Source organism: Chiloscyllium punctatum, chromosome 36, assembly GCF_047496795.1.
Source record: "Chiloscyllium punctatum isolate Juve2018m chromosome 36, sChiPun1.3, whole genome shotgun sequence".
In the NCBI taxonomy this organism is placed as follows: Eukaryota; Metazoa; Chordata; class Chondrichthyes; order Orectolobiformes; family Hemiscylliidae; genus Chiloscyllium; species Chiloscyllium punctatum.
The window spans coordinates 40,711,103-40,738,490 of NC_092774.1; the positions used below are offsets into that span (position 1 = coordinate 40,711,103).

Genomic DNA, 27,388 nt, shown 5'->3' on the forward strand with positions numbered 1-27,388 from the left:
GGGGATGAATGTGGGGAATTCACAGGCAAAAGGCAGGAAAGTGAATGTGGCGAATGTCAGACCGGATACAATTCTATTCAATGGAAAAGCAGGCTCAAGGTGTTGAATAGCATTTTCCAATTCCTATTTCTTATGGTTCCCGAGCCCTTCACAAGATGTGTGTGTGTGTGTGTGTGTGTGTGTGTGTCTGGATGCGCACGCACGTGCATACATGCATGCAGGGTTCATGAATGGTAGATTTCCTGACCTAAAAAGGACAGTTTCTGGAGAAACACAACAGGTCTGGTAGCATCTATGAAGAGACAAGTGTTACTGCTTTGAGTCCAGTGAACCTTCAAAACTTGGCTGGATTCAAAACGTTAACTGGTTTCTCCCCACAGATGCTGCCAGACCTGCTGCGTTTCCCCAGCAATTTTGCCTTTTGGTGCTGATCTCCAACATCTGCAATTCATTATTTTAGTAAATAACTGTTTCCTGGTTGCCAGGACAGAGAGAAACTTTCACCTCCAGATCTCTTCATTAGTTGAACATAAATTCCACCAGCAGCCATTATGGGATTTGAATTTGCGTTCTCAGAAGACCTAGTTCTCTAGGTTGCTCAACCAATCTTCCCTTCAATGACAACTTTCTCCTAACTATTTTCCTTTATTCATTCACGGGATGTCGCATTTTGTCTCTCACTATTGTTCTGGTAAACATCAACTTTACTTTCCCGCTGTTTTCCCATAATCCTAAATTCCCTTTCTGATTATAAAAAAAATTAGTTTTGAAATGCACTTAACAATCTAGTCGATTCAGCGTCTTCCTGTAGCTCAAACCCTCCAACCCTGGCAGCATCCTTGTAAATGTTTTCTGAACACCTTTAAGTTTCATAACCTCCTTCCTGCAGCAGCGAGCCCAGAATTGCCTGCAGTATTCCAACAGTGGTGTAATCAATGTCCTCTCTGAAGAGGACTTTAAAAAATATAACTACAAGCAAATCAGGTTACTTGGGCATGACTTTCCCATAGCAGTTTGTTTTGGCTGTCCTTCATTAATCTTTTTTTTTCAGTTATGAGAAAATATTTTGTGGGATGTGATGATTGCGAGCACATCCAACATTTGCTCATTGTCCCTCATGGCCCGTGGACAGAGTAATTGTGACTGCATGCTAGAAGGCAGTTGAGAGTCAACGACATTATAGTAGGTCTGAAGTCACAAGGGGTGTGTGTGTGTGTGTGTGTGTGTGTGTGCGTGTGTGTGTGTGTGTGTGTGTGTGTGTGTGTGGGCGCGCACGCACGTGCATACAATCATGCAGGGTTCATGAATGGGAGATTTACTGCCCTTAAAAGGACAGTTTCTTCAGAAACACTACAATTCTGGGAGCATCTATAAAGAGACAACAGTGTTACTGGTTTGAGTCCAGTGGTCCTTCAAAACTTGGTTGGATTCAAAAGATTAACTGGTTTCTCTCCACAGATGCTGCCAGACCTGCTGCGTTTCCCCAGCAATTTTGCCTTTTGATGCTGATCTCCAACATCTGCAATTCATTATTTTAGTGAATAACTGTTTCCTGGTTTCCAGGACCGAGAGAAACTTTCACTTCCAGGTCTTTTTATGAGTTGAACATAAAGTCCACCAGCAGCCATGATGAGATTTGAATTTGTGTTCTCAGAAGATCTGTGCGTTGCTCAACCATGATCACTGGATCCCAATCTTCCATTCAATGACAATTTTCTCCTGACTATTTTCCTTTATTCATTCATGGGATATCGCACTTTGCCTCACACTGTTGTTCTGGTAAACATCAACTTCACTTTCCCGCTGTTTCCCCATAATCCTCAATTCCCTTTCTGATTTTAAAAAATATATATCTTAGTTTTGAATGCACTTAACAATCCAGGCTCAACAGCTGTCCTAAACATCCAATCCCTTATTTGCAGGTTATTCCCTCTGGTTCTAAACTCACCCACAATGATAAACTTTCCCACATCTAGCCTGTCACGTCTCCTCAGAATCTTGTTTGTGACAATAATGTTACCTCGAAATCTTCTAACTTCTATTAACCACAGGCCCAACCTACTCATTTCTCCACATAAGACATTATTTCCATCCCTGATATCATCCTGGTCAACCTTCTCCGGACTGCCTCCAATGCCAGTATATCTTTCCTTAGCTAAAAGGCCCAAAATTGTTCCCAGTGTTCAGTTGTGGCCTAATTGGTGTCTGATTTCGGTTCACTATAAACTCCCCACTTTGATACTCCATTTAAAATCCAACCTCCCATTTGTCTTCCCTATTACTTACTGAACTTGGATGAAGTGTTCATGGATGTGAGCTTGCAAATCCTCCGATTCAGCAGCTTTCTCCATTTAACATTCAGCACTTTTCCTCCTGGCAAAGTGCACAACCTCATTTTCCCACATTCTATTCCATCAGCCAAGGCTTTGCTCATTTCCTTAACCTGTCGATACCCATCTCCATGTCATTCTCACCACCTGCATTCCAATCAACTGTCTCTACTGCAGTCTTGGCAATAGTACATTCACGTCACTTATCCAAGTAATTCATATCCATATTGTAAATAATTTTGGCCCCAGCACTGATCCCTGTGGTACATTTCTAGTTACAATTTGCAATCCTGAACATAACCCTTACTCCTCCTATATCATTGGTTAGCCAATCATCTATCCATATGACCAGAGCGTCTCCAATATCATGTGAATATCATTGGCACTGCCAGCAAGTCCTCCCAAACTGTCCTTAAAAAAGTGGTGGTGAGCTGCCTCTTAAATTGCTTCACAAATATGATGTGGTCTATAATAAAGACTCAGGAGTTCCAGGATGTTGATCAATTACATCGAAGCAATGCGTATATGTCACAGTTGGAATGTTGTGTTCACACTTATCTCCTCTTGCTGGTTGAACTGATGGAGTGGAAGTTGCTCTTGAAGAGCCGCCACTCATATAATCAAGCCGGACAGATCGATTGTGGCCAGACATGCTGCCATTTTGACTTCTCATCAATCTATATTATTTCCATCCAAGTTTTAGTCACATCAAACTGCCACGCAATGCTGTTATGGCCTCAATAAACGAGAATAACGTGAAGATCGCTGGGATGATATTCTACATCCGACTGCAATATAAACACAGAACACTGTTTCCAGACTTGGTGGAATAAAAGACGTTGTATTGGTGGATAATTACAGTTAGTGCAATCACAGCTAGACATCGATAATTATTAATCCTGAACAATTCAATGGCCAAATTTCAATTGAGAAACCAAGTGCACTCGGTTGCTTGTAACAAAGACATGATAAAATAGCTCATAGGAAGAGAAATGGGGCATTGAGGAGGAGTGAAATGTTTTGGTCACCTCCACAATTGTTAGAAAAACAGGTTGAAAGAATTCTTAAAAGTGGCTGAAGTAGTGGTGTGGCATAACACTTCGGAAAGCGCAAAGTGAAGACCACTTTGTAGTGGAAGAAAAAGACATTTCTTATTTCTGAAGGAACTGGGAAACAGAAGAAGGAATGAAATCTGACTTGGGAGCTATTTCCTATTTGTTGGTGATGTTGCTTCATCACAGTCTTGGTTTCGAGCATAAGCTCTTCATCAGGAATAAAGGGTGACCCAAGGGGGCTGAGAGATAAATGGGAAGGAAGTGGGGCTGGAGGGAAGGCAGCTGGGAGTCAATAGGTAGATGGAGGTAGGGATTGATGATGATAGGTCAGAGATGAGGGTGGAGCAAATAGGTGAGAAGCAAGGTGGACAGGTATGACAGGTCAAGAGGTTGGTGTCGAATTGGAAGGTTTGATTTGGGTCAAGGTTGGGGAGAGGAAATGAGGAGACATTGAGCAATAACATCGCATGGTTTTGACCCATCGACCTCTGGGTTATCTACCCAGCACACTCAGGCAGCACAACTCTGCTTTTGGGCTCCCAGCAGCTGGATTGTGGATCCGTTTAGAGAAGGTGTTATATCTATGACAACATCGGTACACAAGGCAGTGAAGCAAGGTTTCAGCACTCAGGCCTTCATCAATTAGGGAATTGAGTATAGATGTTGGCAAGTGATGTTGTAGTTATACAGGACGTTGATGAGGTTGCACCTGGAATATTGTGATCAGTTTTGGTCCCTTTGGTATTCTGACTTCTGACTTCTTCAACTCTGGTTTTGTGTTGAACTTGATGGGATACTTTGTCCAACTCAGCATGTTTAAAAAGTATCGCTTGGAGGGATTCATCTGAAACTTTTCAGGAGGTGAGCGCCACAAGATTGAACTATTCAAAGTTACTTGGACACTATTTTAAAGTTACATCAGGACCAGTAAGTAAGAGACACGTACAACATGGAAACAGACCCTTCAGTCCAACTTGTCCATGCTGACCTGATATCCTAAATTAATCTAGCCCCATTTGACAGCACCTGACCAATATACTCTGGCAGCTCATTTCATATATATGCCACCCTCTGCATGAAGAGGTTGTCCTTTTAATATATTTCTCACCCTAAACCTATGCCCTCAAGTTCTGGACTCCCCCAGCCCAGGGAAAATACCTTGTCTATTACCCTGTCCATGCCCCTCATGATTTTGTAACCTCTATTAGGTCACTCCTCTGCCTCCGATGCTCCAGTGAAAACAGCTCCAGCCTATTCAGCCTCTCCCTGGAGCTCAAGCCCTCCAACCCCCAGCAACATTCCTGTAAATCTTTTATCAAGGAGAAGTCAACGTTTCAGTCCTGAAGAAAGGTTAATACCCAAAACGCTGACGACTCCACATCCTGGTGCTGCCTGTCTTGCTGTATTCTCCCAAACTCCTGCTTGCAGCTTCGGGTTGCAATATGTCGTGGCTCAGTGGTTACCACTGCAGCCGCACAGCGCCAGGGACCCAGGTTTGATTCCAGCCTTGGGTGGCTGTCTGTGAGGAGTTTGCACATTCTCCCAGTGTCTGCGTGGGTTTTCTCTGGGTGGTCCTGTTTTCTTCCATAGTCCAAAGATGTTCAGGTCATGTGGATTGGCCGTGCATAACTGCCCATAGAGTTAGGTACATTAGTCAGAGGGAAACGGGACTGGGTAGGTTACTCTTCGGAGGGTTGGTGTAGACTTGTTGGGACAAATGGCCTGTTTCCACACTGTAGCTAATCTCATCTGCACTACTTTTGTCACTAACGAATGGCAGAGTAGACTCGACGGGCCGAATGGCCGAACTTCAGCTCCGATGGTCTTGCAGTCTTAGGTTTTTTTGGATAATTTCATTGACAATGTGCAGTCCCTGGCTGAATGAGTAGCAGTGCCGCGCTAGTGCTTCCGCAAGTTGCAAGAAAACATAAACCTCTTCCCACCCTCGGGCCAGCTGAAGGGCCTCTCCCCAGTGTGGACACACTGGTGCTTCAGCAGGGCGGAGGAATTGCTGAAGGCCTTCCCGCACTCGTGGCAGGAGAATGGCTTCTCCCTGGTGTGAATGGACTGGTGCCTCAGCAGGGCTGAGTAACTGCTGAAGGCCTTCCTACACTTCGGGCAACTGAACGACCTCTCCCCCATGTGGACACAAAAGTGGGCCATCAGTTCGGAGGAAAGGCAAAGCCATTGCTGCACTCAGGACAGCAGAAGGGTCTCTTACCCTCTGTGGACCCATTGGTGCTTCAGAACCCTTTCACATTTCACAATATCCTTCTGATAGGATGGAGACCAGAATTGCACACAATATTCCAAAAGTGTATTCCAAAAACCAATGTCCTGCACAGCCACAACATAACTTCCCAACTCCAATACTCAGTCAGAGGATTGCGAAAGCTTTCAAAACCCACAAAAAACAAACAGGAAAGAATGGAGAGACAAACCGAATTTTTGACAGTCAGCTTGGAAGCATCAATGTGAAATCGGCCAACTGCGTTTATTGGGGACCTGTTCTCCTTAAATCCACTATATACATATTTCTCTTGTGCTCTTCGTAGTTTCTCTGTGCTGCAGTGTGTCGTGGCTCGTTGAAATAATGTCCTGATGCAGCTTCGTTTGTGGGTGTTGGGATGATTGCTTCTGTGGTTAAGTATTTGGTTTGTGGGTGTTGTTTCTCTGTCGACGCTAGTTTGAAATTCCCCATTGACTGTTCGCTCTACTGTGACATCGAGGAATGGCGTTTTGTTGTTGTTCTCCTCCTCTTCAAACCAGGTGCCCCCCCCCCCGCCCCCAGGCCATCGTCTCACTACTTGGAACACCAATATACAGACTAGTCAAAGGCCTCCACTGAGGACTAAAACACCAAGTCGAAGATTCACGCCACTCCATTTACTCCATCCAAGAATTCCTGAACGTCAAAGACACTAAGATAGAAGAGAATGGAATAATGTTGTCCTTTGACATAACAGCCCGGTTCACATCCATTAGCATCAACATGGCCAAAGAAAACTGAAGACACTACTGGAAGAAACAAAGACACAAACACAGCATCAACTTCATCAGCAAAGATAGCGCTGTCAAGCTCGTGGAACTGCGCCTTACCACCCACTTCATATTCAGTAACAAGCCCTACAAACAAATCATAGGAACACCCATGAAACCACCAGTATCAGGATTCTTCGCAGAAGCAATAATGCAGCGACTCGAATCAACAGCACTTCCAACGATCCAACCCAAACTTTGGGTCCGCTACAACGATGACACTTTTGTCATCAGAAAATGAAACAAATTAGAGGAAACAACACCATCAACAATATCCTTTCTGGCATAAAAGTCACAAAAGAGGAGAACAACAACAAAGTGCCATTTCTAGATGTCACAGTAGAGCGAACAGTCAATGGTAAATTCAAAACAGCGTCTACAGGAAAACAACGCACCCGAACCAAGAACTTAACTGCAGAAGCAATCACCACTTCACATACAAACAAATCTGAATCAGGACACTATTTCAACGGGCCACTACACACTGCAGCACCCAGGAACGACGAAGATCAATAAAAAACTGAAAAGCGCATTTAAGAAGAACAGGTCGCCTATGAACTCTGAGAAAATGGCTTCCCTGACCGGGAATCGAACCCGGGCCGCGGCGGTGAAAGCGCCGAATCCTAACCACTAGACCACCAGGGAGACGCGGCCAAAACCTGTCAGCTCTACTGAAAATTACGTTCCTGGCCGGAAATTTAACCTGGGCCGCGGTCGTGAGCAGACTTTCACCTCTGCATCCAACATTGTCATTTCATGCATCCATTGCTCCCGATGCGGTCTCCTCTACATTGGGGAGACTGGAGACTCCTCGCAAAGTCAAGTCACAGCGCTTGAGGGAACATCTCCAGGACACCCGCACCAATCAACCTATGGCCCAAAATTTCAAACCCCTCCCCCCCACCCCAACCCCGCGCCACTCTGCCGAGGACATGCAGGTCCTTTTCCAGCACCACTCTGATCTAACCTCTGGTTTCCAGCATCTGCAGTCCCCACTTTTGCCTAACCAATAAACCCAATGTGCCAATTTCACATCACCAAACTGACACAAGCAGACACAACGTCTGCAGAAACCCTAGCCACATTACTTTACATTTAAGACATCTGGGAAATGATGTCCGGGCAACTCAACCCTCTCAGCATCATGGTCGCCCACAAACCGACCAACTCACTTTAACAGCGGCTAATGAACCTAAAATACCCGATACAACCAACCAGCAAACGAATGTTATTTACAAAATACCATACAAGGAAATATATGCATGAACTCTGCCGCACAGTTCTCTGTGGCAAGAAATGCTGGGATGAGATAAGGAAGATTTTTTCAGCCAAAACGAATCGGCACTGACTGCACAGCCATTTAAAATCAACGCTGTCTGTCCAAGATGGAAGACCCGAAGGGATGAACTGATTTCTTATTTCCTAAAGATTTACAAAGCTGAGACTGGGTTTTGGAGTTTGTTCCCTTTCCACTCCCAGTAGCCGCAGTGGTTGGGGCGGTGTGTTGGGGAAAGTGAAATGTGCCCGTGAGCAGTGTGTGGGGCTATTTCAGCTTCCCCTCCTCTGACAGCGCTGTGACGTGACTCTGATGTTCTCAGCGACACTTACTGACGCGAGACAGTGAAAAGATTCTCGTTCCTGCAGATCAGGAATTCAAACCGTATGCCGGCTTCAGGACAATGAGAAAGATTAATTGGGGTGTGTGAAGAAGCTGTGAGGTGTAGTTCAAACAGGTCGCTGGAGTCAGATGCGTCATCCATTGCGCCCCCGGCCCTGTGCGGACCTGACGCCGCCATGGGTCAGAGTTTTGACGTTAACACGGACATGTGCAGCAATAGGAACATTCACAATGTGAACAACCAAAGATAATCACCGTCACTGATTCCCTTCCACAGGCCCAACTTTGTGAAGCAGTGTCTTTCACTGGCAAATAAAACACATTAACCCTCAGGTGCCTGCTTCATTTCGATCACGACTTCAAGCCCCTCACTGTTCTAGTCTCATTTCCAAACACTTTGCTCATAGCCTCAAAAGAAGCTCTGCGGGTATCTGCTTGTTCCACCCGAACAGGCAGTGGGTTGCAGATTTCTGACCCCTCCACTGATTTGAATCTTAAATATGAAACCGGGGAACAGTCTCCCTTTCGTTTTGACGACATTTCTCAACTCGAGTCGGCAAGGTTCACACCTGCGTGGGGTAACCACAATCGATGTCAAATCCATCACATAAACCACTCGGCCCACGAATAAAGAACCACACTGACAGCTTCATTTCCCAGGTCCCTCTGCCTGTGGAGCTGAGAAAGAGTGAATTATTGCTGGATTTGTTTGAATCCAATCACTTCACAGGTTTCGAAAGGGTTAAATATCTGCACATGGAGAGTCTGGGTGTTTCATCCCGAAAGATGGAATGAACTTTCAGTTAAAAGCAAAAACAGAAATTGCAGGAGCAACTCAGCAGGTCAGGCGCCATCGGTGGAAAGAGAATCAGAGACAATATTTCAGAACTCTGTTTTCTCCCACAGGTACTGCCACATCTGCTGAATTTCTCCAGCAGTTCCTCTTTCTGTCTCAGATTCTCAGCATCCGCAGTCCTTTACGTTAGAAATTAAATCATTCAGCCTCATGTGCAGGAATGAGAATCCTTTCAATTTCCCAAAACATTGGCAGAGATTTCACGGAATTTGGAAAAGAAGTAACATTAGGAAGAACATTTTCGCACAGGGAGTGCTTCGGATCCGTAAATCCCTGTCTGACCGTGACAAGGAGGCAGATTCAAGAACACAAAAGGGAATTCGGTGGACATGTTCAAAGTAACAATGTGGAGATTTACAGGGAGAAGGCAAGGGAATGATGCGAATAGAGACTCTCATTAACTTGCTGTGTAGAACCAGCAGAGCTAAGGTGGGCCTCCAAATGCGCTGTGACACGTGTTGTGATTCAGAGTGAACTCACAGTTCGACCAACGGAGGGTGGGTGTTTAGAAAAAGTTTATATTTACACAGTCTCCTCACGTCAGCGCAACAGCAAAATAGTTTAATTATCCACCAGTGGAGAGAGCCCTGTTCCTGGAGATGGGACAAACAGCTGGCTCAGGGATATCAGTCCACATTGCTCTCTTTGCTGCAAGTTCAAAGGGAGAACATTGGAGGGACAAAGGAGTGAATAACGATCTGTGTAGGAGGGTGACTAACTGTTAATGGAGACTATTCCTGGCTAACAATAAGTCGTGTGCAACAGCAGACTATGTGATAACAAGGCCTCGTGTGGGTGAGGTAAGGTTCAAGTGCATGGTGCAGTTCGGGTCCAAACAATATTGAACTCGATGTTGAAGACGGAGAGCTATAGGATCTCCAAGTGTAAAATGAGGCGTTGGTCTTCCATCTGGAGCTGAGCTTTGCTGGAACACTGCTGCATGCCTGAGACAGAGATGTTGGCCAGGGAACAGAGTGGAGTGTTAAAGTGACAGGCAACCAGAAGCGCAAGGCCTTTTTTTGCGGGCAGAACCGAGATGTTCTGCGAAGCAGTCACCCAGTTTATGCTTCATGCTACGTTGGGGAAACCACACTGTGAGCAACGACTGCAGTAGACTCGATTGTTGCAAATGTGCAGGTAAAGTGCTGCTTTACCTGGAAGGTATGTTCGAGCCCTTGGATATTCAGGAGGGAGCAGGTAAATGGGCAGGTGTTACACATTCGGTGATTGCAGGGGAAAGTGCCTTGGGACAATGGGAGGTGGGTGTGGGGTGTTGCGAGTGAAGGAAGAGTGGACCCGATGTGTAAGCCCTGCCCATTTACCTCCTCTCATATATAAATCCGTAAAGTTCAACGAACTTTCCATGCAATGATTCAGTACCACGTGACTCACGAAGTAATTTGTAATCATGTTCCGGGGCCAGCATCATTATTGTGTCACAGCAGCTGCAGGCCATCACCGGGGGCTCGCCCTATGACGTCACGGTACGGCTGGAATCCCCCGGGACAGTTTATCAAACTGTCCTGTGGGTCAGGGCAACCCTGCATCGGGAAGCACTGAGATGGTCAACCAATACCATTTAACATGGGGAACACATCTCCACATTACTCAGCATCGAGGCAAGCTTCCCTTCGTTCCACTTAAAGTTCAAGAGCTCTCAAATTTCTTCCAGGTGTTCGCTAAATATATCTATGAGCACTTTGTTAAAGTTTGAATTTTGCGAGTGTTGAAATTTTGTGCTTTTGGAGAAATCACAGTTCGAAAAAACAGAATGTGGGAATTTAGACAGAGTTTATATTTGCACGACGGCGATATGTCTGCGAGTGCGTGATGGGAGCATCATCCAGAGGGGAAACCATCTCTCCTATTCAGTCAATGTCGTTTTTGCAGCTTTCCCGCACGACGCCGCACTGTTCTGCACCTCACCTTCTCATCTCTTTCCCAAAAAAACTTCGACATAAATATTTCACATTGATATACTGGCCCAATGTGCACAGTTGAGATGACACTCTCGTGGAGGTCTAAGTGGTCTTCTGTTGTTCTCTGTACCCTATGTTGAGGAGGGTAATGCTTGTCACTGGTCACTCCGGTGTCAGAGACAAGTTTAGAAACAAAACAGTTCAACTTTCTGCCAGTCGAGAGGGCTCGGTTCCTGGGGCCTGGACAAACAGCAGCAGGGAGACAGAATGAGAAGCAGCTGTTCTGGAAACTCTTCGCTGCTTGTGTTTCTGGGAGCAATGCACAATGAATTTTGTACTGAGCAAGTCTCAGCTACTTCAGGAGGTGGCTGCTCCCATGGCTGGTGGCTCGTTAGTCTGGGATATGATTCTAGCTTTGTGTCTTCGAGCATATGCAGCCATGTGAGAGTTCACGAGTTCCAATCCCAGGCGAACCATCATTCCTTAAATTGAACTGAGCAAAAATGCCCGATCAACTTTCTCAAAAAGCCGCTTTGTTAAATAAGATCGGACTGCCTGAATTAGGGACGGTGCAGAGCTGCCATTGCAGTGAACACGGCGAAGGGAAACACTTGTTCAAAGTGAGAACAAGTATTGCAGATTTTTCGCCCGCGCAATCCGAGTCTGAATGAATCCTCCACCTGCATTACGCTCAATTCTGAGGGTGATACTTCAGGAAGCGGGGAAGTGAAGTGATTGCAGACGGCGCTGAACAGGTTAACGTGAATGGTACCGTCCTGAGGAATGTCAGCAATGAAGGGAGATTGGAAAGTTTGAGGCAGCTCTCTTTGGTGAAAAGAGGGCTTAAAGCTGGTCTGACTGAAGGTTTCCACGTCATGAGAGTTTTAGACAGAGGACAGTGAAAATGCTCCCAGGCCTGAAAGGATCGAGAACGATTTGGCAGAGATTGAAAGTCATCAGGAAAATAAGTAAAAGTGACATTAGGAAGACCGTTTTCGCACAGGGAGTGGGGTCAGTAAGTCGCTGTCTGACAGTGACAAAGAGGCAGATTCAATGGACACAAAAGGGAATTCGGTTGGCATGTTCAATGTAACAATGTGCAGCTTTACAGGGAGAAGGCGACAGAATGAGACACTTATTTACATATTGTGTTGAGCCAGCAGAGCTAAGGTCGGCTGCATGGCCTCAGTCTGCGCTGTCACACATTTCGTGATTCTGAGTGAAATCGGAGTTGGACCAACAGAACGTGGGAAATTTGACAACGGCTTTATTCTGCCCAACAGGATACTCCATCACAGCAATGTAGGTGTTTTGACATCATTCTCGAAGGTACATGACACAATGCAGATTCAAAATTGGAAGCAAGGGAGGAGATTGCAGAGCCATTGGCCTTGATTTTTGTGTCCTCTTTGTCGACAGGAGTAGTGCCAGAGGACTGGAGGCTAGCAAACGTGGTTCCCTTGTTCAAGAAGGGGAGTAGGGATAATCCTAGTAACTATAGGCCAGTGAGTCTCACTTCTGTTGTGGGCAAAGTCTTAGAGAGAATTGTAAGGGATAGGATTTATGCACATCTGGATAAGAATGATGTGATCAAGGATAGTCAGCATGGTTTTGTGAAGGGCAGGTCGTGCCTCACAAACCTTATTGAATTCTTTGAGAAGGTGACTAAGGAGGTAGATGAGGGGAAAGCGGTAGATGTGGTATATATGGATTTTAGTAAGGCGTTTGATAAGGTCCTCCATGGTAGGCTACTGCAGAAAATACAGAGATATGGCATAGAGGGTGAGTTGGAGGTTTGGATTAGGAATTGGCTCTCTGGAAGAAGACAGAGGGTAGTAGTTGATGGCAAAGGTTCATATTGGAGTGCCGTCACTAGCGGTGTTCCGCAAGGATCTGTTTTGGGGCCACTGCTGTTTGTCATTTTTATAAATGACCTGGAGGAAGGGTTAGAAGTTTGGGTGAGCAAGTTTGCGGATGATACGAAAGTCGGAGGAGTTGTAGACAGTGAGGAAGGATATGGTAGGTTACAGCGGGATATAGAGAAGCTGCAGAGCTGGGCAGAAAGGTGGCAAATGGAGTTCAATGTAGCTAAGTGTGAAGTGATTCACTTTGGTAAGAGTAATAAAAAGATGGATTACTGGGCTAATGGTAGACTACTTGGTAGTGTGGAAGAGCAGAGGGATCTTGGTGTCCATGTACACAGATCTCTGAAAGTTGCCACCCAGGTAAATAGTGCAGTGAAGAAGGCATATGGCGTACTGGCTTTTATTGGTAGAGGAATTGAGTTCCGGAGTCCTGAGGTCATGCTGCAGTTGTATAAGACTCTGGTGCGGCCGCATCTGGAATATTGTGTGCAGTTTTGGTCGCCATACTATAGGAAGGATGTGGAGGCACTGGAACGGGTGCACAGGAAGTTTACCAGGATGTTGCCTGGTATGGTAGGAAAATCCTATGAGGAAAGGCTGAGGCACTTGGGGTTGTTTTCATTGGAGAAAAGAAGGTTTAGGGGTGATTTGATAGAGGTGTACAAGATGATTAGGGGGTTAGATAGGGTTGACAGTGAGAACCTTTTTCCACGTATGGAGTCAGCTATTACAAGGGGGCATAGCTTTAAATTAAGGGGGGGGGTAGATTTTGGACTGATGTTAGGGGTAGGTTCTTCACTCAGCGAGTCGTAAGTTCATGGAATGCCCTGCCAGTAGCAGTAGTGGACTCTCCCTCTTTATGGGTATTTAAACGGGCATTGGATAGGTATATGGAGGATAGTGGGTTCGTGTAGGTTAGGTGGGCTTTGATCGGCGCAACATCGAGGGCTGAAGGGCCTGTACTGCGCTGTATTCTTCTATGTTCTATGTTCTATGTTCTAAAACGGAGTATTCCTTTGAATCACTGAGTAATTTGTTTACAGTTTTTCAGTTGAGGTGAGCGGAGTTGCGCATTGGGAACCACTCCAGTTGATAGGTCGAAGCCGTTTTCTCCTGTGTGATAGTCCCACCAGCACTCCAATTTGCTGTGCTTCCAGTCAGTAGATGCAGATTACTATCCCATACTGATACACGGCCCACGATGACCCAGCTGTGGTGACAAGCTTGTGAAGGTCTGAGTGCTGTTCTCCTGTTCTCTGTCTGGCTGCTATGATCCGAATCATCAAACCTCTCTTCTCCGAGATAGGAATAAACTGGTGAAGGTGAAAAACATCAGTTACGGTGTGTCCCATGTGCAGGAGGCCCTGCAGTAATTCCCCACGCTGTTTCACACAGCAGCATCCTCTCGGTGAATTACGCTTGGCAAAAAAAAACGATTGAACCAAATCAGTGTCCACCATTGGATTTTACTGACACCGTTTATAAAATTCAGGCTTACAGTTAATGTGGAGATGGGCCGTCAGACTTTAATTTCTGTTGAATAAAGATAATTTTAACTGTGTCGAGTGAGAGGAAAGGATTTGCTGTTGGTGGGAAACATTTCTATCTGAACTCGCTGTCACTCTGCTATGACAGAAGGAGCTGGGACCTCCTGATAGATTGAAACACAAAGCTGGTAATCTCTAGATTATGTTGTAAAAATATCGGTATAATGTTATTCACACCGCGCTGTCACCAACTGAACGAAGCGGCTGTGTGTTTAAATCCCGTGATGAACAACTTGTGTTTTACTTCTCACATTGCGGGGAGCTTAGCATTTACCCAGACAATGGGCACACCACCTCCCTGACACAGTGTTCACAAATCAAACTGACAGCAAAGCTTCACGTGTGATCAAAAGTTTCCAGAACGAAGATTTGGCTCAACAGATTTCTTGATTTGAAACATAAGAAGAAAACTGCCGTGAGCCTGACGTGATGTGAACGCCGAACCGTTAGATCTGGCGTTAGACGCGCTACCATTTCGCCACAAGCTCGGAGTGAGTTAAGTTTCTCCATTCATGATTAAAGGAAGTGATCGCACTACAATTATTTTACATTATGAGTAACAACGGAGATCAACAGTTCATGTCTGTTCTGTCTCATTCGGTCTCTCGAAGTAATTTCCAACTCTACCTCAATAAAAATCTGAAAGAACTGCGGATGCTGTATATCAGAAAGAAAAAGACAGGAGTTGCCGGTGACCCTTCTACAGAACAGATGGTGATTGGGAAATTGTCGGTTTATATGGGAAAGATATTGTGGGAGGAAGGTGCATGCAGTAAATGATAGATCAGGACAGAGCCCAAAGCGAGGGAAATACTGTTGGATAGAAAAGGGAGTTGATAACGACCTGCGTGGGAGGGTGAATAACTGTTAATGGAGACCGTTCGTGGCTAAGTAGTGGTTCGTGGAATGACAGACTATGTGATTACAAGGCTTGGTGTGTGTGACAGGGACGAGGATACCATGGGGTTCAGGCCCTAGAATTATTGAATTCGATATGGGGAGCGGAGGGGTGTACGGTCCCCAAGTGAAACATTCGGTGCTCTTCGTTCTGCTGGTGCTGAGCTTCGCTGGAACACTACAGCAAACCTGAGACAGAGATGTTGGCCAGGGAACAGGGTAGGGTGTGGAATTGGCAGGCAACCGGAAGCTCAGGGTCTTTCTTGCGGGCAGAACGTAGATGTTCTGTGCAGCAGTCACCCAGTTTATGCTTCGTTTTCCCCATTGTAGATGAGCCCACATTGTGAGCAGCAAATGCAGTAGACTGGGTTGTTGGTCGTGCAGGTAAAGTACTGCTTCACCTGGAAGGTATGTTTGGTCCCTTAGATAGTGAGGAGGGATTAAGTAAATGGGCTGGTGTCACACATTCGGTAGTTGCAGGGGAAAGTGCCGTTGGACTATTGGGGTAGGAATGGGGTTAGGGTTGATGAGAATGAAGGAAGAGTGGACCCAAGGCATAACTCCTGCCCATTTACCTATCTGCCAAATAGAGGAATTTGTTAAGTGTGTTAAGGAAATTTTCTAATTCACAATGTGGATGTACCTACTGGAGAGGGTGCAAAACCTAAGGGCCAACAACCCCAATTCTATTAACATTAAAATAGTGATTGAAAATAATATATCAGATCTAAAAGTTGTTCTAAATTGGTGGAAGAATCAGGTATTCGGCAAGATCTTTCAAAAGCTGATTGGCGGCAGATGTTCACAGGTTGCTGGAAAATGGGAAGCCTTCAAATATGAGATAACAAGAGTCCAGACACAGTATATTCCAGTTAGGGTGAAAAGAAAGGCTAGTAGGTGCAGGGAATGCTGGATGACTTGAGAAAATGAGATTTTGGTTAAGAAAAACAATGAAGCATATGTCAGGTATAGACAGAGAGATCAAATGAATCCTTAGAGTATGAAGGCAGTACGAGCATACTTAAGAGAGAAATCATGAGGGAAAAAAGCTGACGTGAGATAGCTTTGGCAAATAGAGTTAAGGAGAATCCAAAGGTTTTTTATAAATACATTAAGGACAAAAGGTAAAAAGGGAGAGAATAGGACCCCTCAAAGATCAGCAAGGCGGCTTTTGTGTGGAGCTGCAGTAAATGGAGGAGATGCATCAGTTTTTACCGTGGAGAAGGGCATGGAAGAGATAGAATGTGGGGAAATAGATGGTGACATGTTGGAAAAGGTCCACATTACAGAGGAGGAGGTCTTGAAATGCATAAAAGTATGTTGTCCTTTTCTTCCTCTCCAGTGAATCTGATTCCTGTGAGTGTGGCGTTGATGATCCGGTGTGTGTTTTCTATTTCTGTGTTTTTAATTATTACAAAGGTGTCATCCAACCATTTCCCATTCCTAGACGTGATGGTACAGAGAACACCGAACGGAGAATTCACCACAAAGGCATACAGGAAAACCATACACACAGACCAAGTCCTGAACTACGAAAGCAACCACCCCAACGAACACAAAGAAGTTGCATCAAGACCCTGTTCAAAAGGGCCACAACACACTGCAGGACCCCAGAACTGCAAAAAGAGGAAGAAGAACACCTCTACAATGTATTCGCCAAAAACGGTATACCCCCACAAGTTCATCAACAGATGCCTAAGGGAAAGATAATGGAATGAGGGACATGCCACAACCCAAAGGACTAGCCACACTACCATACATCAAGAACATTTCTGAACTGACAGCCAGACTACTGCGACCACTCGGACTCATAACAGCACACAAACCAACAGCCATTCTCAGACAACATCTCACCAGGACAAAGGACCCGATATCCTGCATGAGCAAAACCAACGTCGTGTACAAATTCCCATGGAAGGACTGCACAAATCACTACATAGAACAAACAGGAAGACAACTAACGATCCGTATCCATGAACGCCAACTAGTCACGAAACGACACGACCAGCTATCCTTAGTCGCCACACACGCAGATGAAAAGCAACATTGTTCGACTGGGACAACACTACTATTATAGGACAAGCCAAACAGAGAACAGTCAGGGAATGCCTCGAGGCATGGCATTCATCCACAGATTCAGTCAACAAACACATCGACCTGGACCCTATATATTGGCCACTGTAGCGGACAGCTGGAACTGACAACCGGAAGTGGCAGAGACAAACCACTATAAATGCCGGAGGAAACATCACAGAAGCGCTTCACAGGAGGCTCCCAAGCGCTGAGGATGTCACCTAGACAGGGGACGAAACGTCTGCAACACAAGTTCCCAGGTCGGCGAACAGAACCACAACAACGAGTACCCGAGCTACAAATCTTCTCACAAACATTGAACAAAAACTTTATTTTACACCAATATTGCATGTAACTATTGAGACAGAATGTGCACTAATATGCAGTCTGCACTGAAAATGGCAGAGCGTCTCCAAGCTAGACTGACGGAATTCTTCCACACATATGTGGTACAAGCTTAAATAAAGTCACCTTGTTATGATCTACTCAGGTCAGAAGGCTTGATATTTGTAAATACCCACCATGGCAGAGATAAAAATATTTTATGATGCCCATTGACTCGAGATTTATGATTCCTTGAGAAAGTAGTCTGTCAAATAGGACGTAAATGCAGAGGATAATCGCTCAGAGCTTGGGAATTCAGCTGTTTGCCCCATGTTTGTACCAGGAACATAAAGAGATCCGGAGTTGAGTGATCTTTGCTCAACTGGAAGTGAGGTCTATGAGCACGATATTGCAAAGCAAGTGCTGCCTGATATAATTGTTGTCTACTTGTTATCACCGATTGGGAATAACAATCCATCTTTCTGGCGAACACAATATGGATGCTCCGTGAAGCAGTCACCCAGTCTGCACTTTGTTTCAACCGGGTCCGATCCTTCTCCCGCAATTCTGCCTTCCCAATCTCGTGTGCCATGAAGTCATGAAGCGGCTGGAAGTCTGAGGGACAGTTTATCAAAGAAACCTCCCTGTGGGTCAGGCAGCCCTGCATCGGGAAACATGGGATGGCCAACCCCTATCAGTTTACCTGTGGGACACATCTCCACATTAAACAACCTCGAGGCAAACTTCCCGTCCTTCTACTTAACTTTCGAAACTCATCAAACCGAAATTCCCCAGGTACGTTTGGAAGAATTTCTTCTGGATGTTGGCTAATTCTTTCTGTGGGCACTGTGTTTACGATTGAACATGGTGATTTTTGGAATTGTGTGATTCTGAGCGAAATCACAGTTCGAAAAGCAGAATGTGGGAATTTAGACAAAGTTAAATTTTCACAACGTCGATATGTCTGCGCAACAACATATTACACGACAACAGCGAAGATCTTTTGACATCAATCTCGAACGTGCATGCTACAGTCCAGATGAAAAGCTGAATACTTCTCTGGAAAAACTGCCATGTAGCATAACAGAGTGGCATAGCGGGAGCGTGCTGGGCCCATAACGCAGAAGTCATAGAGTCATAGTGATGTACAGCATGGAAACAGACCTTTTGGTCCAAACCGTCCATGCCGACCAGATATCCCAACTCAATCTAGTCCCACCTGCCAGCACCCGGTCCAAATCCCTCCAAACCCTTCCTATTCACATACCAATCCAAATGCCTCTTAAATGTTGCAATTGTACCAGCCTCCACCACATCCTGTGGCAGCTCATTCCATACAAGTACCACCCCCTGTGTGAAAAAGTTGCCCCTTAGGTCTCTTTTATGTCCTTCCCCTCTCACCCTCAACCTTTGCCCTCTAGTTCTGGACTCCCCGACCCCAGGGAAAAGACTGTCTATTTATCCTATCTATGCCCCTCATAATTTTGTAAACCTCTATAAGGTCACCCCTCAGCCTCCGACGCTCCAGGGAAAACAGCCCCAGCCTGTTCATCTTCTCCCTATAGCTTAGATTCTCCAACCCTGGCAACATCCTTGTAAATCTTTTCTGAACCCTTTCAAGTTTCACAACATCTTTCCGATAGGAAGGAGACTAGAATTGCATAAAATATTCCAACAGTGGCTTAACCAATGCCCTGTACAGCCGCAACATGACCTCCCAACTACTGTACTCAGTTCTCTGACCAATAAAGGAAAGCATACCAAACTCCTTCTTCACTATCCTTTCTACCTGTGACTCCACTTTCAAGGAGCTATGAACCTGCACTCCAAGGTCTCTTTGTTCAGCAACACTCCCTAGGACCTTACCATTCAGTGTATAAGTCCTGCTAAGATTTGCTTTCCCAAAATGCAGCACCTCACATTTATCTGAATTAAACTCCACCTGCCACTCCTCAGCCCATTGACGCATCTGGTCCAGATCCTGTTGTAATCTGAGGTTACCCCCTTCGCTGTCCACTACACCTCTAATTTTGGTGTCATCTGCAAACTTACGAACTCTACCTCTTATGCTCGCATCCAAATCATTTATTTAAATGACAAAAAGTAGAGGGCCCAGCACTAATCCTTGTGGCACTCCACTGGTCACAGGCCTCCAGTCTGAAAAATAAGCTTCCACCACCACCCTCTGTCTTCTACCTTTGAAACAGTTCTGTATCCAAATGGCTAGTTCTCCCTGTATTCAATGAGATCTAACCTTGCTAATCAGTCTCCCATGGGGAACCGGATTCTGGGTAATCCAAGATGGAGAATGGGAAAAATATCTGGCTGTAAGAGCAGCTTTTTTTTTTGAGGTATTTTAGGTGTTGGAGGTGATTTCCTCGAATTCCAGAAGCAGCAATTCCTATTTTATATGCTGTTGCATTGTTTTGGAACTTTGGAAAAAAAAAGACAAAACAACAGCTGTTTTAAAGGGGAGAAGAGCAGACAAAGGAAGCACATGGCGAGGACAGTGCAGGAGACAGAGAGAGGGAGAGAGAATCTGCACAGTTACCGCCTTTGCTGTTTGAATTCCTGTATCGCTGGACATCGGAGTGCATCTGGGAAGATTAACAAACAGTGAAATTCACAACTAATCTTGAAGTCGATGGGTCGAAGCCATCCTCGACTCTCCTCTCGATGTTTCCTTTATCAGCTTTCCACTACACTGGTGCAATGTTCTGTATCTTGCCTTTCAAGATGCGAACTAAATGTCTCACACTGATATACTGGCCCAACATAGGAAGTTGAGGTGACGCACATGTGGTGCTCTCCTGTTCTCTGTTCCCTTTGTTGTGGAGGATAATGCTTGTACCTGTCCGCTCGGGTGTGAGAGAATAATTCAGAAACAGAATGATGTAATCATCCACCAATGGAGATAGCCCGGGTCCTGGGAGACGGAATGAGAAGCAGATGTTCTGGAAACTCTCGCTGCATATAATTCCTCGAGGAATGTAGAATGTATTCCGAAGTGAGCAAGTCCCAGCTGCTTCGGGAGGTGAGAGGGCCCATTGTGTATGGTATGGTGGTCTAGGCGTATGATTCCCGCTTTGGTGAAAATGCTCCCACGCCTGAAAGGATCGAAAGCGAATAGGAAGAGACTAAAAGTCATTGGGAAGAGTAGGAAAAGTGATATTAAGATTAGATTACATTACATTACAGTGTGGAAACAGGCCCTTCAGCCCAACAAGTCCAGACTGACCCGCCAAAGCGCAACCCACCCATACCCCTACATTTACCCCTTACCTAACACTACAGGCAATTTAGCATGGCCAATTCACCTGACCTGCACATCTTTGGACTGTGGGAGGAAACCGGAGCGCCCGGAGGAAACCCACGCAGACACGGGGAGAACGGATATTAAGTAGAACGTTTTCGCAGAGGGAGTGGCTGGGATCAGGAAAGGCTGCCTGACAGTGACAGAGAGGCAGATTCAATGGACACAGAAGGGATTTCGGGGTGGTCATGTTCAAAGTAACAATGCAGAGATTTACAGGGAGAAGGCAAGATTACGATACGAATAAAGGTACATTGCTCATTTTGGAGAAGCAGCAGAGCAAAGGTGGGCTGTGACACATTCTGTGATTCTGAGTGAACTGACAGTTGGACCAACATAAGGTGGCAATTTAGTCAAAGGTTATGTTTACACAGCCTCGACACCAGCAGCGTGAAATCTAACTTCTTGATTTGAAGCAGCAGAAATTGCGCCCCACTGAGCCTGATTTGATTTGAACGCGCTCCCGTTGCGTCACAAGCCCACCCGACGCGGGGTTGAGGGAAGTGATCGTACTGCAATGATTTTACGTTATGATTGAGAACGGAGGACAACGGTTCATGGCTGTTCTGTCTCACTCACTCTCTCACTCTGTCTCTCGAACCAATTTGCAACTCTTTCTGAATAAAAACTGCGGATGCTGTATATCAGAAACAAAAACAGTAGTTGCTGGAAAAGCTCAGCAGGTCTGGCAGCTTCTGTGAAGAAGAATCCGGTGACCCTTCCACAGAGCTGGTGATGATTAGGAAAATGTCGGTTACTATGCAGATGGGAGGGTGGGAGGAAGGCGGCGGAGTAAATGGTAGATAGGGATAGAGCCCAAAGTGAGACAAGAATGGTTGGACAGACAAAGGAGTTGAGAGCGATCTGTCTGGGAGGGTGAATAGCTGTTAAAGGAAACTGTTAAGGGCTAATAATAGGTGGTGTGTACTGGCAGACTACGTGACAACAAGGCCTTGTGTGCGTGGTAGGGGGCTAAGATGTGGGGAAGTTCAGGCTCTAAAATTATTGAATTCAATATTGAGGACGGCTGTAGTGTCCCCAAGTGTAAAATTGTTCTGCTGGAACACTGCAGCAAGCCTGAGACAGAGATGCTGGACAGGGAACAGGGTGGTCTGCTGAAGTGGCAGGCAACTGGAAGCTCAGGGCCTTTTTGCGGGCAGAACCTAGATGTTCTGCAAAGCAGTCACCCGCTTTGTTCCTCCAATGTTGACGAGACCACATTGTGAGCAGCGAATGCAGTAGTCTTGGCTGTAGAATGTGCAGGTAAACTGTTGCTTCACGTCGAAGGTATGTTCGGGCCCTTGAATACTGAGGAGGGTGGGGGAAACGGACAGGTGTTCCAATTTCGGCTGTTGCAGGACAAAGTGTCATGGGGCTATGGGCGGGTGATGGGAGTGAAGGAAGAGTGAACCCCAGGTGTAACTCTTGCCCATTTACCTCATCCCTCCAATAAATCCCTGGACATGGAATAACATTCGTTTGAATGATTCACTACCACGTGACCCAAGGCTAATTCATATTCATGTTCCAGGGGCCTGCATCATTATTGTGTCACAATACCTGCATGCCATCATCGTGCATGTCCCATGACGTGCGGCCGGAATGCTTGGACACAGTTTATCAAAGAAACCTCCCTTCGGATCAGGCGGCCCAGCATCGGGAAGCATTGGGATAGCTGATTCTTTCTGTGGGCACTGTGTTTACGTTTGAACATGGTGATTCTTGAAATTATGTAATTCTGAGCGAAATCACAGTTCGAAAAGCAGAATGTTGGAATTTAGACAACGTTAATATTTGCACAACAGCGATGCATCTTCGCAACAGCATATTTCACGAGAGTAGTGAAGATCTTTTGATTTCAATCTCGAACGTGTATGTCACACACCAGATGAAAAGCTGAAAACTTGTCTGGAAAGGCTGCCGCGTGGCATATTTTGCAGCTTTCCCTCCTCACCTGCTACCCCAACAAATATTTGAAGATGTGAACTAAATATCATCACAGTGATATACTGGCCCAATGTAGAAAGTTGAGGTTACACACTTGTGGAGTTCAGGGTGGTGTTCTTCTGATCTCTGTCCCCTTTGTTGAGGAGGGTAATGCTTCTCCCTGGCCACTCCGGTGTTCGAGCCAAATTTAAAAACAGAATGGTGTAATTATCCGCCAGTGGAGACCCGCCCGGGTCCTGGGAGACAGAATGAGAAGCAGATGTTCTGAAAACTAGTTTTTGGATTCTGTATCACGTGACCCATGCCGAATACACATTCTTGTTCCTGGGGCCAGTATCATTATTGCGTCACAATAGCTGCAGGCCATCACTGGGCATGTCCTATGACGTCGTGTTGCGGCTGGAATTTCTGGTGACAGTTTTTTAAAGAGGGTCAGGCAGCCCCTGCATCGGGGCTTCCCTTCCTTCCACTGAAGTTCAAGGCCTATCAAACCCCGAAATTCCTCAGGAATGTCTGGAAGCACTTTTTCCCGATGTTGGCTAATGATTTCTGCAGACATTTGGTAAAATTTGAACACGGTGAGAGCCATCGGCTTCGAAACCACGTTCCCGAATTACTCGACCAATACTTAAAGCAGTGATAGTGCTATAAAAGAACTGTATGATTACGGCTGAGAAAGACTGTATTCCGCTCAGTCAGTTCGTGTTTCTAAAGAGAGACAAAAGTGACAATGCAAGTGAAACGAACGAAATTGCAGACAGGCTGCCATACCACTCTGTTTGTATCCCCACACAGGGGTGGTTTCTGTGACATGAGTGTGTCTGCAGTGTCTGTGGTCAGACTGTTTACAATGAATGTCCCAGCCTTTATTTTGGTAAAGTCACACTGATAAAGGACAATTGCTATTTCAGTAATTGTAGTCTGAAGCTGGAATTCGCTAACACTCGGGTTTCGTGATCTTACTGTTTTTTTACATCTCAGACTCTTTGGTGCATTTAGTCAGCAAGTCCAGCTGTTCACCAAAATAGTTGTAAGTCGAAATGGAGCAAAATTATAGAATTAGGGCCAGACTTTTCAGGGTACATGTTCAGCAGCACTTCTACACAATGAGTTTGTCAGATGTTTGGAAATATCCTACATAAACGGCAGTGGGTACAGGATAATTTGTCAGCTTTAAATCCGAAACAGATTTTTTTTTGTTCAGGAAAGGTATTACGGGACATGGGCCAAAGACAGATAAATGGAGTTAGGCCTCTGATCAGTCATGATTTCTTTGAATGTTGGAACACACTTGAGGGGCTAAATGGCCTACTCATATTCCTATAATCTTAACCGTTTCCTTGTTGCGCATTTCCGGCCTGTTATTGGGGACACGATCTGCAAGAAAATATTCTCCAGTTATTTGTTCTTGAAATATCGAATACAGACACACCCAGACATCTTATACCAATATTCGGACAAACACAGTCACAGAACAGATAACTGATTGAATTCCTGCACTTGAATCTTTAGAAACGTAATGTTCTTGTTTTCCCGATAATGATTCGCTTTCCTCAGTCCCAGATGGAACGACACAGGAAAAAATAGAAAGCAGCAATGTTCTGGTCCTATAATCTCTAATCTTCTGCTGCCAGTGAAAAACAACAATGTAACGTAAGTCGGGGTCGACTGCAACCCGGGCCTAATCTCCCAATGAACCAAGCACAGGCTCAGCAAAACTGAGGGAGATTATGTCCTGATCACGAAACCTGCGAGCAGCGTTGGCAAAGACCCAAGCGACTCACCCATAAATGTCAGTCATCTACTTTCTAAACGTGCTCAACTGCTTACTTTATTTTATAGACCTTTGCAAATCTGAAAGTGAGAATTGGGGATATGTGGTAGCGAGTTTGTGTGTCAGGTTTGCCTGACAGTTTTGTTGATATTGAAGCGAATTTGCTTTCAAAAAAAGGCAAAAAAACGACAAACAACTTTACTTTCAATAAGAGAAACTGAAGAAACTGGATGTTAACGTTGAGAAAGAAGCAAAAAGGAAGTGGAATCTTAATGATTTACCTGAGGTTTGAGCAGAAAGCATTGAAGCTGTGGACTTCTGCTGATAAATGTATTTATTTTCGTAAATTTTAAGAAGTTATTTTGCCTTGATAAAATAACTGGTCACACCCTGATTATATGTTCGAATACCTCAGTAATAGAACAAAAGATTTTTATTGTGAGGTCATGAGTTTGATATCCATATTGTGCAATGTTCCCGTGAAACTTTGCTTTTGTGCGGAACATTCGCTCTTTCTTCAACTGGCAATCTAATCATATTCAAACTGACTTTTACTCCCGTTCCTTTTCTTCCTGTCCCCGTTGCTCGGTTATGAGGGAAAGCTGAGAGTGAACGGGAGACAAGTTTGTAGTTGTGCGTTAACGGTGGCACTTGAAAATTGACAGATTCTACTCATGTCTCGAGGCCAATAAACGGCTCAATCACAGAATTAGAACGGTCAAGTGCTATGGGAATTAATACCAGTCCATATTAAAGAACACTGAAATGAGTAAGATGTGATTCATTTCGAGGAAAGAAATTAAGAAACTTCGTCACCCAGATTATCTCAGAGCAATCGTTGCTATGGTCCGTTTTATGTTACTTTCAAAGCTCATGGAACCACTGGATTGTGACCTGATCTGGTACTCAGGCTTTACTAAGTGATTTTGATGCATTTTGTTACAGAGTTGCGACATAGGCTGGGGAGCAATTCCTGCACACAGAGATGAGGAGGGTCGAATCAATGAAACAAGAGTGCGATGCTATAACGAGGACTGTTACCAAATACATTTACCAATCTACGTTCATCCTATCGATTGTATTAGCATCATCAACACTTCTCATCAAAATAACTCGAGAGACTTTCATCACAATTTTCTGTGAACAGTTCTACATTAGCTTTGCTGAATGAACCCCAAATTTCTTGAAGTGGCTCCTTATTTTCGGCCCTGATTATTAATCTCTCTACGCATGGGAATGGATCCTTCCCAGCCGCTCTATCTCTCATCAATGTGTTTAGTTCAATTCGATCTCCCATCAGCCTCCTCTGTCCTGATCAAATCCAGGGGAACAGGAAACGTTGGGGCTATGGCGCGGACAGGACAATCCCAATACTCACCTTTCCTGTTCGAACTATTCCATGAGAAAGTTTAGACCACAACTTTGGGCGTGTAGTTGTGGCCGAACACTTAAGGTGTTGGCGTAGAGATCCTTTGGGGCTCCCCCGCCCAGGGTGGTAACCTGCTGGCTATGCTTTCTTCGCTGGCGATTTTAAATGACTTCCTGTTGGTTGCATTATCGCTCAAACTTCACAAAACCCGTCTCAATAAAGACCCGTTTTCTCATGTCTGGGAATTGATTGCCATGCGGGAAACTCGGGTTCTGAACAAACAACGTACCAGACTCACAACGTCAGCTCTGTTTCCCTTTCCACAGATGCTGCTCGACCCGTTGGCTTTCTGCAGTATTCTCTGTGTTTATTAGGCACAAGTGCTGCTTTTCATTCAAGAACTTCAATCCCTGTCCTCTGGTAACTGACTCTGGTCAGTGGCAATTGGTTCTTCTGATCATTAATCTGCCCATTCCCACCGCTTCTTCTCCCATCGTGACCAACAGCCCCAGGAAATCTCAGTTTTCCTTCTTTGCTCCAAAGCGAACATTCTCCACCTTGGTAATGTCTCCCCAAAATGGAAATTCCTCATCCCTGGACATGAGGCAAGGCGTACAATTGGAATAGATTTTGGCAAAATATTGTCAGTTAGGAAATGGAAAAATGTTCAAATGTTCATGAAGCAAAACAGAAATCCCAGTCTCCAGCTTTGTGAACCTTTCAAAACACTTTGGGAAGCGGATTTAGAGGAGAATGAAAGATGACCGGTCCGATTGAGCAGAGACAGTCCAGACACCGTCCCCTTGTTGAAGAGGCCGGGAGGTTGACTCTGATGTTCTCGGCACATGAACTGATCTGAGACATTGAAAGAATTGTCGTTCCTGCACATCAGGAATTCAAACCCTTTCTCCCCTGCGAGCCAATGAGAGAACTCGGGAACAGGCAAAACACTGAAAGGCTGGAAGGGCGCCGGCCCCGGAGTAAGAAAGCTAGTTCCTCGTGACATGGATGTGTCTACAGACTGTCCCCGGTATCTCCACAACACATCTCCCAGGCTTGATTATGGAAAAGTAAAACTGATAGACGACAATTGTAATTCTAGGCGGCGAGGCTGAATTATAAAATCACTAAGCGATGGTGCAGCCCACCACCGCGCCTGTCTCTGTGGCGCAATTGGTCAGCGCGTTCGGCTGTTAACCGAAAGGTTGGTGGTTCGAGCCCACCCAGGGGCGGTGTGTTCGCTGCCTTTCTTTGGCTTCGAAGCTGTGCGCCTTTAATGGGGTCAGGAAAATGTTCCCCAAGCGGAATTCTTCTCCATAAAGGGGTTTCGGAATTGAATTAATGTCTCACGTTAGGGACTGCGTCTGCTGAGAAGACGAGACCAAAAGAGAAACTCGGCAGGTTTGACAGTACCTGTCGGTGAAAACACAATTTTGAAATGTTGCCTCTGATTCTCTTTCCA

General features: G+C 45.3%; 2 non-coding genes across 2 annotated transcripts; one reads left to right on the plus strand and one right to left on the minus strand.

The window, feature by feature from the left end:
• Positions 1-6,997: 6,997 nt before the first annotated feature.
• Positions 6,998-7,069, minus strand: trnae-uuc (transfer RNA glutamic acid (anticodon UUC)). The gene has a single exon. It is a non-coding gene; the product is annotated as a tRNA-Glu (tRNA).
• A 20,015-nt stretch (positions 7,070-27,084) lies between these two features.
• On the plus strand, positions 27,085-27,158 carry trnan-guu (transfer RNA asparagine (anticodon GUU)). Its single transcript has one exon. It is a non-coding gene; the product is annotated as a tRNA-Asn (tRNA).
• The last annotated feature ends 230 nt before the right edge of the window (positions 27,159-27,388 follow it).